Raw genomic sequence first — 12,463 nt, 5'->3', positions numbered from 1 at the left:
GAAAGAAGGACCATTTTCCAGAGTCCAGACTATTTGGAACAAAACCTACACCAAGACGAACACCTTTGCATGGTTACTAATTATCTCAGTAGTGGGGATGCTAGTTGGCGGAAGAGTCAGCCAAAATACCTGCCAGGCGACCAGCCTATCAGCATGAATGATTCAACACATGTGATCCCATCTGGGATTCCTTCCAGGGCCTCCTGACCCCCAAAGGCAGGCTTCATAGTCTTGTAGGCATCTCCCTTAACAAGATCTGAAACCCCATCCCCCTCATGGGACTGTGCTCTGGTGTTCCTCCCTGTTGTGCTGCCTGGGGGTCTGTACCTCTCTCGCCTGGCAAAAGGATGCCCTTCCTCCCACCCTAATCCCAGCACAGGAGGGGGAATCTGGCATCGTGTTGCGGCTGCTTCTGCCAAGTGAGCCATGGAGGGATGGGGCAGGGGTGATGTGTTTGGAGCAGGCGTGTTCTCTCCCTGGGTGCCCACTTAGCAGAACACTTATGCAGGTAGGGACTCGAACCCAGATCCATGGAGCCCCTGGTGTATTTACATGCCATGATTCTCACAGTGGTGGATTCTTGTGTGGCCTTTGTTCCTCCAGGCCCTGTATATATTGGGGGCGTGGCCACATCAGCAAGCTCCACCCCTCTCTGCCAGTCAGGGGAGCCGCCTAATGCTCCAGTGAGCACCAATGGGGTTGCTAGGCACTCTCCTCCTTGGCAACAGGGGTATTTAAAATGTTCCTCTCCTCTGCTAGGCAGCCCCAGCCCCACATCGGAAGGCTAGGATGGGGGTGCAGCCAAGGCAGACTGGGCTTCCCTTCCCCCAGCCCCCACCCCTTCTTAACTCTTCCCACTCCCCAAAAGGCCAGCTTGGGTGGTTGGTTTGCAGAATGAAAAAGAGCAGCAAGAATGTCAGTTTCATAGTTAACTTTTTTCCCACTGATTATCGCTTATCCCCGACAAACTCCGCTTCCAAAGCTGAACAAGACCGGTGCCTAATAGAGTAACCAACCTCTAGGGGGTGAAGCCAAAATAACCAATCAACTACCCTGAATAAATAACCAACAAAGTTCACTACAAGTGCCAAAGAAATCCCTGAGAGATTGATCCAGGCCATCCTCAGAAGGCCCCCACTTTGCACTGAAATCCACACGTGAAACTGACGATACTTTTTGCAAGCCCTTTATTCAAGGAATACAGGATCAACGGAAGCACTTTTTGCATTCTCTTGAGAGGCTGAGAAGACGCTTGCACTTTAAGGGACGTTTAGGGCACTGTAACTGTGCAACGGATAGATGTGTGAAAGAGATGCGGACTGATCTATTGATTACTGAGCATAAGAACTAATATTTGGATCTGTAGTAAAAACCTGTTAGTTATGTATTCACAGTAGTTGATTATGGTGGCTTTAGGAGGTGTTTCCGTGAATCTCTTGGTCCAGGTGGGGCCTGAATTTCTCCAAAAATTAGAACCCACCTCCAGCAGACCGAGATCAGTTCCCTGGGAGAAAACGGCGCACCTGGGACAGCCCCGGCTTGCAATGATCCCCGCCTCCCTCCCTCCCAAGAGCTAAATGCTTATTCCTCCTCCAAGACTTACTTCCAAGTAAACTTTCTTAGGATCCGGCGGCTGCAAAGCGTCCCTCTCCTGCTGCAGCTTCTTTGCAGGCCTCCCCCTTCCTCCTGCAAATGCAAACCCCTCCCCCTCCCCCAGGAAAAGCCCCCTCCCTCTCCTGCCCCCCCCCCTTGCTCGGCCTCTCTAGCAAGCAGCTCGGCGGGCTTAACCCTTTCAGTGCTGCAGAGGAGCTTCCTGTAGGCTGCCGTCAGCCTCGCCTTGTGCTGCTCAATGGTAACTTTGCAGCAGGGGGCTGCGCTCCTCCCGGGGTGTCCCCAGTGCTGCTGAGGCAGCTCAGAAAAAGGAGGCTGCAGCTGGGTCCCCCTTAGAATAAGGACCGTAAAACTCAAGGGGGGCTACTGCTGATGAGATGAGGGTCTTCCTTCAAGAGACCATTGAGCGCTTCTGTTGCCCCCCTGGAGAGAAAACCTGGTGGGGCCTCCCGGCGCTTCCTTGCACGTCCAGGGAGATGCTGACGGCCACTTTGGGGGCAGGCAGGCCGTGGTGCACAGCTGGTGGGGGGCAGGGGGCTGAAGGGTATGCATGATTTTTGGGGTGCTTCCTGCAGACTAAGAAATGGTCCACAGTGTGATGGTGCTTTGATTTCATTTCCTCCCCCCCCCCCAAATCATATGGATTTATGAGGCTCCGTGCTTTGGAATCATGTTTCTGTTGCATGGTGTTGCCATGAAGCTGTGGATGCAGGATTTCTGTGGCGTCACCTGTGGCCATGTTTATAATGTGTGCTTTGATGCTGAATTTGGGGTGATCTGATGCAAAAACTATGAGGATGCATGAGAATTTGTGGGTTTGAACCATATCTTTGCAGCATGGTGTTGCCATGAATGGGTGGTTTTTCTGGTGTAAGCAGTGTCCCTGGACATATGTGATTTGATGTTGATGTTGGGGGGACCCAAAGCAAAAACCCTGAGGATCCATGTGGATCCGTGCCTTGGATTCATGTTTTTGAAGAAGAGTGTAGATTTATACTCCGCCCTTCTCTCTCTCTGAGCGGCTCACAATCTCCTTTATCTTCTTTCCCTACAACAGACACCCTGTGGGTGGGGCTGAGAAAGCTCTCCCAGAAGCTGCTCTTTCAAGGACATCAGAAACCATCTAGAAGAAACACGGATCAGAGCTGGCCCTTCCACTTGGCAAATTCGGCATTTGCCTAGGCCGGCAGCCCGGGGGATGGGTGTGCTGAATTGGGAGGCCCCCCCCCCCCCCCCCAGAACTCACAGAGGCCTTCCCTGCTCTGACGCCAGCTTTCTCACTCTCACACCATCTTTCTTGCTCTCAGGCTGCCTTCCCTGCTCTCGCACTGCCTTCCCCGCTCTAGGCTGGCTTTCTTGCTCGCCTGCCCCCTTCCCTACTCTCATTCTGCTTCATACTGATGAAAGCCATAGCATGGCATCCGCTCTTCTGAAGTTCGCTGTGCCTGGACTCAGCTTTGGGAATTTTGTGCAAAATTTGTTACTGATATCTCCATTTGAATAATGTATGTTAAATGCAGTGACATTGTCAAAGTTCTATTTTTTCAGATATACTTCTCTGGAGGTTGGCAACTGTGTCCCACTTGCAGCACAAATCCCGCAGCACCCCCCCCCCCCCCCAATCCTCCCTCTGGCTGCCCTGTCTTTCCCAGTCTGTTGTTGTTTTTAACTGCTTAGCTCAAAAGTGGCCAAACTTGCTTAAGATAAGAGTCAAATAGATTATATGTCAGATGTTTGAGAGACACAAGACATGAACAAACATTATACACATCTTTCTTTTAATACTTTTTTTCTTTGCACAGAAAGATAAATGCATGAGTATGCACTTGATAATATGACCATGCTAGAAGGAGAGTTTTTAAAAAACAAAACCTGGGAATAACAGTCCTCATAAGACCATCATAGGGAAAGGTTAGGGGATTATTTTTTGGCACCAGTAGAAGGAAACACAAGCATTATATAAATCTTTCACCTCTGTTTGCATCATTATGTATATCTCTTTGCCATGAATCCTATGTTCCTAAACACAGCTCCTCCAAGAGCAAATGTCACCCCCATCTTTAAAAAGGGTTCCAGGGGAGATCTGGGAGATTACAGGCCAGTCAGTCTGACTTCAATACCGGGAAAGTCGGTAGAAACTATTATCAAGCACAGAATGAGTAGGCACTTTGATGAATAGGAGTTATTGAGGAAGACTCAGCATGTGGAAGATCGTGCCTCACTAACCTGTTACATTTCTTTAAGGGGGTGAACAAACATGTGGACAAAGGAGACCTAATAGATATTGTTTACCTTGACTTCCAGAAAGCTTTTGATAAAGTTCCTCATCAAAGGCTCCTTAGTAAGCTCGAGAGTCATGGAGTAAAAGGAAAGGTCCTCTTGTGGATCAAAAACTGGCTAATGAATAGGAAGCAGAGAGTGAGTATAAATGGGCAGTCTTCGCAGTGGAGGATGGTAAGAAGAAGATATTGGATTTATATCCCGCCCTCCACTCCAAAGAGTCTCAGAGTGGCTCACAATCTCCTTTACCTTCCTCCCCCACAACAGACACCCTGTGAAGTGGATGGGGCTGGAGAGGGCTCTCACAGCAGTTGGCCTTTCAAGGACAACCTCTGCCAGAGCTATGGCTGACCCAAGGCCACGCCAGCAGATGTAAGCGGAGGAGTGGGGAATCAAACCCGATTCTCCCAGATAAGAGTTCACACACTTAACCACTACACCAAACTGGCTCTCCTCTAAGCAGTGGGGTGCCGCAGGGCTCAGTACTGGGTCCCATGCTCTTTACTTGTTCATAAATGATTTGGAGTTGGGAGTGAGCAGTGAAGTGGCCAAGTTTGTGGATGACACTAAATTGTTCAGGGTGGTGAGAACCAGAGAGGATTGTGAGGCACTCCAAAGGGATCTGTTGAGGCTGGGTGAGTGGGCGTCAACGTGGCAGATGAGGTTCAATGTGGCCAAGTGCAAAGTAATGCATATTGGGGCCAAAAATCCCAGCTACAAATACAAGTTGATGGGGTGTGAACTGGCAGAGACTGACCCAAGAGACAGATCTTGGGGTCGTGGTAGATAACTCACTGAAAATGGCAAGACACTGTGTGATTGCAATAAAAAAGGCCAACGCCATGCTGGGAATTATTAGGAAGGGAACTGAAAACAAATCAGCCAGTATCATAATGCCCCTGTATAAATCGGTGGTGCGGTCTCATTTGGAGTACTGTGTCAGTTCTGGTCGCCACACCTCAAAAAGGATATTATAAGAATGGAAAAAGTGCAGAAAAGGGCAACTAGAATGATTAAAGGGTTGGAACACTTTCCCTATGAAGAAAGGTTAAAAAGCTTGGGGCTCTTTAGCTTGGAGAAACGTCGACTGCAGGGTGACATGATAGATTATGCATGGGAATATGCAAGATTATGCATGGGATGGAGAAAGTAGAGAAAGAAATACTTTTCTCCCTTTCTCACAATACAAGAACTCGTGGGCATTCGATGAAATTGCTGAGCAGTCAGGTTAGAATGGATAAAAGGAAGTACTTCTTCACCCAAAGGGTGATTAACATGTGGAATTCACTGCCACAGGAGGTAGTGGCGGATACAAGTATAGACAGCTTCAAGAGGGCATTGGAGAAAAATATGGAGCAGAGGTCCATCAGTGGCTATTATTATATATAATTTTTTCGGCCACTGTGTGACACATAGTGTTGGACTGGATGGACCATTGGCCTGACCCAACATGGCTTCTCTTATATTGTTATGTTCTTATGAAACTTAAGGGGGAAACCCAGCACTGCCCCCTTTAATTCCATCCTTCCTTCCAGTGGCTCTCTCAGCTTTTACACTGGCTTTAGGTCCCGCTCTAGGTCCCTGGGTGATCTGTGTGGTGCAGGAGAAGGGCTTGCAAGCCTGCCTATTTCCCCCTCCTTCCCCCCTTCACACATGGTGGAAATATCTATCTATAGGAAGTGCTCAGAGGCTGACTGTGGTCCCAGTGTGAAGCAAGCTTACTTGAGAGTAAGCCTGCATTAAGTTCCTCCTTGACTTCTGGGAGCTGCACAATATGCGTGAAAGAGCCATCTGTGGCTCCCAAGTCAGAGTTTGGACACCCCTGGCTTAGGTTTTACCAGCTGCTTTCGTCCAGACTCAGCTATACTTATGACCAGTGACTGATGCCTCTCCTTCTTCTTTTTCTGTATTTTCATATGTCCATGTGTGTGTCCATCTGAAGGCCATGATGACCGCTGGTGACTGACCCCTGCTGGGGGGCTGAAGTATATTCAGGGAGGTACCTAAATAAAGCCTGCCTCTGCTTTCCCACTGCTGGTATTCCAAGGAGGTCTCCCATCCAAGTGCTTGTCAGGGTCCACCCTGCTTGGCTTCTGAGATCTGACAAGATCAGGCTTGCCTGGTCTCTCCCAGTCAGGGCCCAGTTCCTTCTGCATCTAACTAGCCTTTCCTGGCAACTAACTCCGCCCACCCTCTTCCTACCAGGTTAAAACAGGTTAAAACGGATAAAAGGAAGTACTTCTTCACCCAAAGGGTGATTAACATGTGGAATTCACTGCCACAGGAGGTGGTGGCGTCCACAAGCATAGCCACCTTCAAGAAGGGGTTAGATAAAAATATGGAGCAGAGGTCCATCAGTGGCTATTAGCCACAGTGTGTGTGTGTGTGTGTGTGTGTATGTGTGTGTGTGTGTGTATATATATATATATATATATATATATATATATATATATATATATATGTATGTGTATATATACACACACATATATATATATATATATTTGGCCGCTGTGTGACACAGAATGTTGGACTGGATGGGCCATTGGCCTGATCTAACATGGCTTCTCTTATGTTCTTACCTAGATGGAAGGCTTGAGGAAGTTCTCTCACTATCTGAAGAAGTGTGCTTGCACATGGAAGGTTAAGCTCAGAATAAAACTTTGTTGGTCCTCAAGCTGAAACTGGACACAACCCTAAAAGAAGAAAAAGAATGCAGATTTATACCCTGCCCGAGCTCTTATAACGTTTCTTTCTGATTAGAATAAGGTTTCTTTTGTAGATTTCAGCCTTTTACAGCAATTGGCATCTTTTCAATATTTTTTGTGGTCTGTGGTTGTCATTTAGATATGAAGTAGGAGGAAAGCTCTTTTTGCAGGCTAAGAGGCTGCATGGATCCCCCTTGTGTGGGTTCCTTGACACGGCAGAAGAGAACTTGGACTGAATCACTTTCAAAGAAATTCAAAAGGTTTCTCCCTTCTCTGAGTTCATATATGCCTTTGAAAATTGTCACTCTGACTAAATCTCTTTTCATAATCTGCACACTCAAAAGTTTCCTCTCCCATGTGTGGGTTCTTTGATGCAGTTGAAGAGTGCCACTCTAACTGAATCTTCTCTCACACTCTAGGCACTGAAATGTTTCTCCTGTTTGGATTCTCCGATGCATGACTGTTCTCCCATCGCCTGCTCTCCTTACCCTCATTGGAACCTACAGGATGAGAGCTGCCATTGCAGTAACGGAGGGTGATGTACAAAAGGCTTATCAGCAAGTTCAAAGAGGGGGAGTGCTCTCATTCATTGGGATGATGTTCCTCCATCATGAAAGCCACCCTTGGGGCCATTAACAAGTCGACGAGTAACGAGCCGGGACCGGACATTGAGAATTCTAAAGATTCTCCCTTCTGTGTGTGTTCTGATGCTGTTGAAGATTCCTCCTCTCACTGAATCTCTTTCCACACTCTGAGCACTCAAAAGTTTTCTCCCCTGTGTGGGTTCTCTGATGACACTGAAGACTGCCACTCCGACTGAATCTCTTTCCACACTCTGAGCACTCAAAAGGTTTCTCCCCTGTGTGGGTTCTCTGATGACGTTGAAGACTGCCACTCTCACTGAATTTCTTTCCACACTCTGAGCATTCAAAAGGTTTCTCCCCTGTGTGGGTTCTCTTATGACATTGAAGATTGCCAGTCCGACTGAATCTCTTTCCACACTCTGAGCACTCAAAAGGTTTCTCCCCTGTGTGGGTTCTCTGATGACGTTGAAGACTGCCACTCTCACTGAATTTCTTTCCACACTCTGAGCATTCAAAAGGTTTCTCCCCTGTGTGGGTTCTCTGATGACGTTGAAGACTGCCACTCTCACTGAATCCCTTTCCGCACCCTGAGCACTCAAAAGTTTTCTCCCCTGTGTGGGTTCTCTGATGACGTTGAAGATTGCCACTCACACTGAATTTCTTTCCACACTCTGAGCATTCAAAAGGTTTCTCCCCTGTGTGGGTTCTCTGATGATTTTGAAGAATGCCACTCTCAATGAATTTCTTTCCACACTCTGAGCATTCCAAAGGTTTCTCCCTTGTGTGGGTTCTCTGATGATGTTGAAGAATGCCACTCTCAATGAATTTCTTTCCACACTCTGAGCATTCAAAAGGTTTCTCCCCTGTGTGGGTTCTCTGATGACGTTGAAGATGGCCACTCTGACTGAATCTCTTTCCGCACCCTGAGCACTCAAAAGTTTTCTCCCCTGTGTGGGTTCTCTGATGACATTGAAGATTGCCACTCCGACTGAATCTCTTTCCACACTCTGAGCACTCAAAAGGTCTCTCCCCTGTGTGGGTTCTCTGATGACGTTGAAGATGGCTACTCTCACTGAATTTCTTTCCACACTCTGAGCATTCAAAAGATTTCTCCCCTGTGTGGGTTCTCTGATGACGTTGAAGATGGCAACTCTCAGTGAATCTCTTTCCACACTCTGAACATTCAAAAGGTTTCTCCCCTGTGTGGGTTCTCTGATGACGTTGAAGATGGCAACTCTCAGTGAATCTCTTTCCACACTCTGAGCATTCAAAAGGTTTCTCCCCTGTGTGGGTTCTCTGATGACGTTGAAGATGGCCACTCCGACTGAAACTCTTTCCGCACCCTGAGCACTCAAAAGTTTTCTCCCCTGTGTGGGTTCTCTGATGATGTTGAAGAATGCCACTCTCAATGAATTTCTTTCCACACTCTGAGCATTCAAAAGGTTTCTCCCCTGTGTGGGTTCTCTGATGACGTTGAAGATGGCCACTCCGACTGAATCTCTTTCCGCACCCTGAGCACTCAAAAGTTTTCTCCCCTGTGTGGGTTCTCTGATGACATTGAAGATTGCCACTCCTACTGAATCTCTTTCCACACTCTGAGCACTCAAAAGGTTTCTCCCCTGTGTGGGTTCTCTGATGACGTTGAAGATGGCCACTCTCACTGAATTTCTTTCCACACTCTGAGCATTCAAAAGGTTTCTCCCCTGTGTGGGTTCTCTGATGACGTTGAAGATGGCCACTCCGACTGAATCTCTTTCCGCACCCTGAGCACTCAAAAGTTTTCTCCCCTGTGTGGGTTCTCTGATGACGTTGAAGATTGCCACTCACACTGAATTTCTTTCCACACTCTGAGCATTTAAAAGGTTTCTCCCCTGTGTGGGTTCTCTGATGATGTTGAAGAATGCCACTATCAATGATTTTCTTCCCACACTCTGAGCATTCAAAAGGTTTCTCCCCTGTGTGGATTCTCTGATGTTGAAGACTGCCATTCCGACTGAATCTCTTTCCACACTCTAAGCATTCAAAAGGTTTCTCCCCTGTGTGGGTTCTCTGATGACGTTGAAGAATGCCACTCCGACTGAATCTCATTCCACACTCTGAGCATTCATAAGGTTTTTCTGCTCTGTGGGTTCTCTGATGATGTTGAAGACTGCCACTCTTACTTAATCTCTTTCCACTCTTTGGGCACGTAAAAGTTCTCTCTAGTCTGTGGGTTTTTTGGTGCAGCTGAAAGATTTTACTCTGACTGAATGTATTACTCATTTCTGAGAATTCAGAAGGTTTCTCCTCTCTCTGTATTGTTTGGTGTACAAGGAGCTGTGATCTATTTCTGAAATACTTTCCATACTGAACGGATTTCCTTGTCTTCATTATCCTGTGCTTTGTAAAATGTACATTCTGCTTTCTTCCATCATGCTTCTCAACCATACCACCACCTTTCTTTCTCTTCGATTTGCCTTGATTCCTGACAATTTTGTTTAAGTTTTCGTTTTTAACTCTATGTGGCATTTTCTGATGAAGTTCCTCACCCTCCACATTCCTCTGCTCATCTTCTGCTGGGATAGAGAGAAAGAAACTGTTAGCACTTGGAAAGGGAGTAAGATCTAGCAGCATCTATATGACTATAGGAGGAAAGTTTGGCTGATCTGAACCACACATCCACCTTTCCCCAAGAATAATTATTATTTAAGGATAACTCCCCCACCCCTCTGTCTGCCCAGGCATCTATTTTATAAGAGGCTGAATTAATCTAACTCGAACCTCATGATACCACTAACTCTCGGCATCAGATGCTCAATATTTTCTGTCTCCCCAGACTCACATTCACAAAGTCTCTCTTCTGAATTTGGATCTCTTCTGAATCTGCCCTCAAGCACCACAGAGGGGAGAGCCTCACATCTAGCCACTCTGAAGGGTTTTCTGGTTTTTCTTTACATCAAGGTGTGTTCGAGGGAGGGAGGAAGGAAGGAAAGGAGGGATGGTGGAAGGAAGGGAAGGATGGTGGAAGGGAGGGAGAAAGGGTGGAGGGAAGGAAGGAAGGAAGGGAGTAAAGGAGAGAGGGTGGAAGAGAGAGAGGGTGGAAGAGAGACAGGGTGGAAGGAAGGAAGGAGGGGAGGGAGGGAGGGAAGGAAGGCAGGGTGGAAAAGAAAGGAGGGAGGAAACGAGGGAGGAAGCAATGAAAGGAAGGATAGAAGGAAGGGAGGGAGTGATGGACAGAGGGAGTGAGGGAGGGAGGAAGTGATGGAGGGAGGAAGGAAGGAAAGAGGGGAGAAAGGAAAAGAGGAAGGGAGGGAGGAAGGGAAGAAAGGAAGGGATGGAGGGAAGGAAGCCGCCCTGAGCCTGCTTCGGCAGGGAGGGAGGGATATAAATTTGAGCAATATATAAATAAATAAGGAATGGATGGAGGGAGAAAGGATGGGTGGAAGGAGGGAGGGAGGAAGGAAGGAAGGAAGGAAAGGAGGGAGGGTTCAAGGAAGAAAGGGAGGGATGAAGGGAGGGAGGAAGGAAGGAAAATAGATGGGGAGGGAGGAGGGGAGAGAGGTGAAAAGAAATCAACTTTTACTGCATTCTCCAAGCTCCCAGCTGGCTTTGCTTGGAAAAGTGATTTAAAGAGAACTGCCTCCTCCAAGTTGGTCGACAGGGCAGTGGGAGCTTTGAGAGCCACACGATCTGTGTGAAAGAGCCACGGTTTGGCCACCCCGGACTAGTCCCTCAGGTTCAAAGTTCCATTCCAGCCAGTGATGGAGTGAAGCCATTTTGCCTTCCATTTTCAAAGTGCCAGTTTCTAGTCATATCAGTACATTCGGGACACATCTGGGGACCTGCAGGTTCGCTCTAAGGAATTTGTTCTGAACCCTCTGAAGAGCAGCAGAGCTGGAAGGGCCGATCAGAGCGCCAGAGCCTTTCTGCAACTACCTTCACTTGAAATACCTTTTGGGTGGCTGGAACATCAAGAGCCCCTTATGCATGACAGAATATAAGGATGCACATTGATGAACACGGGTTATTGAGGAAGACTCAGCATGGGTTCTGCAAGGGAAGATCTTGCCTCACTAACCTGTTACATTTCTTTGAGGGGGTGAACAAACATGTGGACAAAGGAGACCCAATAGATGTTGTTTACCTTGACTTCCAGAAAGCTTTTGATAAAGTTCCTCATCAAAGGCTCCTTAGAAAGCTTGAGAGTCATGGAGTAAAAGGACAGGTCCTCTTGTGGATCAAAAACTGGCTGAGTAATAGGAAGCAGAGAGTGAGTATAAATGGGCAGTCTTCGCAGTGGAGGATGGTAAGCAGTGGGGTGCCGCAGGGCTCGGTACTGGGTCCCATGCTCTTTAACTTGTTCATAAATGATTTAGAGTTGGGAGTGAGCAGTGAAGTGGCCAAGTTTGCGGATGACACTAAATTGTTCAGGGTGGTGAGAACCAGAGAGGATTGTGAGGAACTCCAAAGGGATCTGTTGAGGCTGGGTGAGTGGGCGTCAACTTGATAGATGCGGTTCAATGTGGCCAAGTGCAAAGTAATGCACATTGGGGCCAAAAATCCCAGCTACAAATACAAGTTGATGGGGTGTGAACTGGCAGAGATTGACCAAGAGAGAGATCTTGGGGTCGTGGTAGATAACTACTGAAAATGTCAAGACAGTGTGCGTTTGCAATAAAAAGGCCAATGCCATGCTGGGAATTATTAGGAAGGGAATTGAAAACAAATCAGCCAGTATCATAATGCTCCTGTATAAATCGATGGTGCGGTCTCATTTGGAGTACTGTGTGCAGTTCTGGTCGCCGCACCTCAAAAAGGATATAGCATTGGAGAAAGTCCAGAGAAGGGCAACTAGAATGATTAAAGGGCTGGAGCACTTTCCCTATGAAGAAAGGTTGAAACGCTTGGGACTCTTTAGCTTGGAGAAACGTCGACTGCGGGGTGACATGATAGAGGTTTACAAGATAATGCATGGGATGGAGAAAGTAGAGAAAGAAGTACTTTTCTCCCTTTCTCACAATACAAGAACTCGTGGGCATTCGATGAAATTGCTGAGCAGACAGGTTAAAATGGATGAAAGGAAGTACTTCTTCACCCAAAGGGTGATTAACATGTGGAATTCACTGCCACAGGAGGTGGTGGCGGCCACAAGTATAGCCACCTTCAAGAAGGGTTTAGATAAAAATATGGAGCACAGGTCCATCAGTGGCTATTAGCCACAGTGTATGTGTGTATATAAAATTTTTTGCCACTGTGTGACACAGAGTGTTGGACTTGATGGGCCGTTGGCCTGATCCAACATGG

The 12,463-nt window shown here is 47.3% G+C and overlaps 1 protein-coding gene across 1 annotated transcript in view; it reads right to left on the bottom strand.

Moving 5' to 3' along the window:
- LOC132571572 (zinc finger protein 709-like) overlaps positions 1 to 12,463 on the bottom strand; it is a 172,672-nt gene that overhangs the window by 156,111 nt on the left and 4,098 nt on the right. The gene's annotated exons all lie outside the window — the stretch shown is intronic.

The sequence above is a fragment of the Heteronotia binoei genome, chromosome 5, assembly GCF_032191835.1.
Source record: "Heteronotia binoei isolate CCM8104 ecotype False Entrance Well chromosome 5, APGP_CSIRO_Hbin_v1, whole genome shotgun sequence".
Lineage (NCBI taxonomy): Eukaryota > Metazoa > Chordata > Lepidosauria > Squamata > Gekkonidae > Heteronotia > Heteronotia binoei.
The sequence above is the reverse complement of the archived record's forward strand: the minus strand, read 5'-3'. Positions and strand labels throughout refer to the sequence as shown.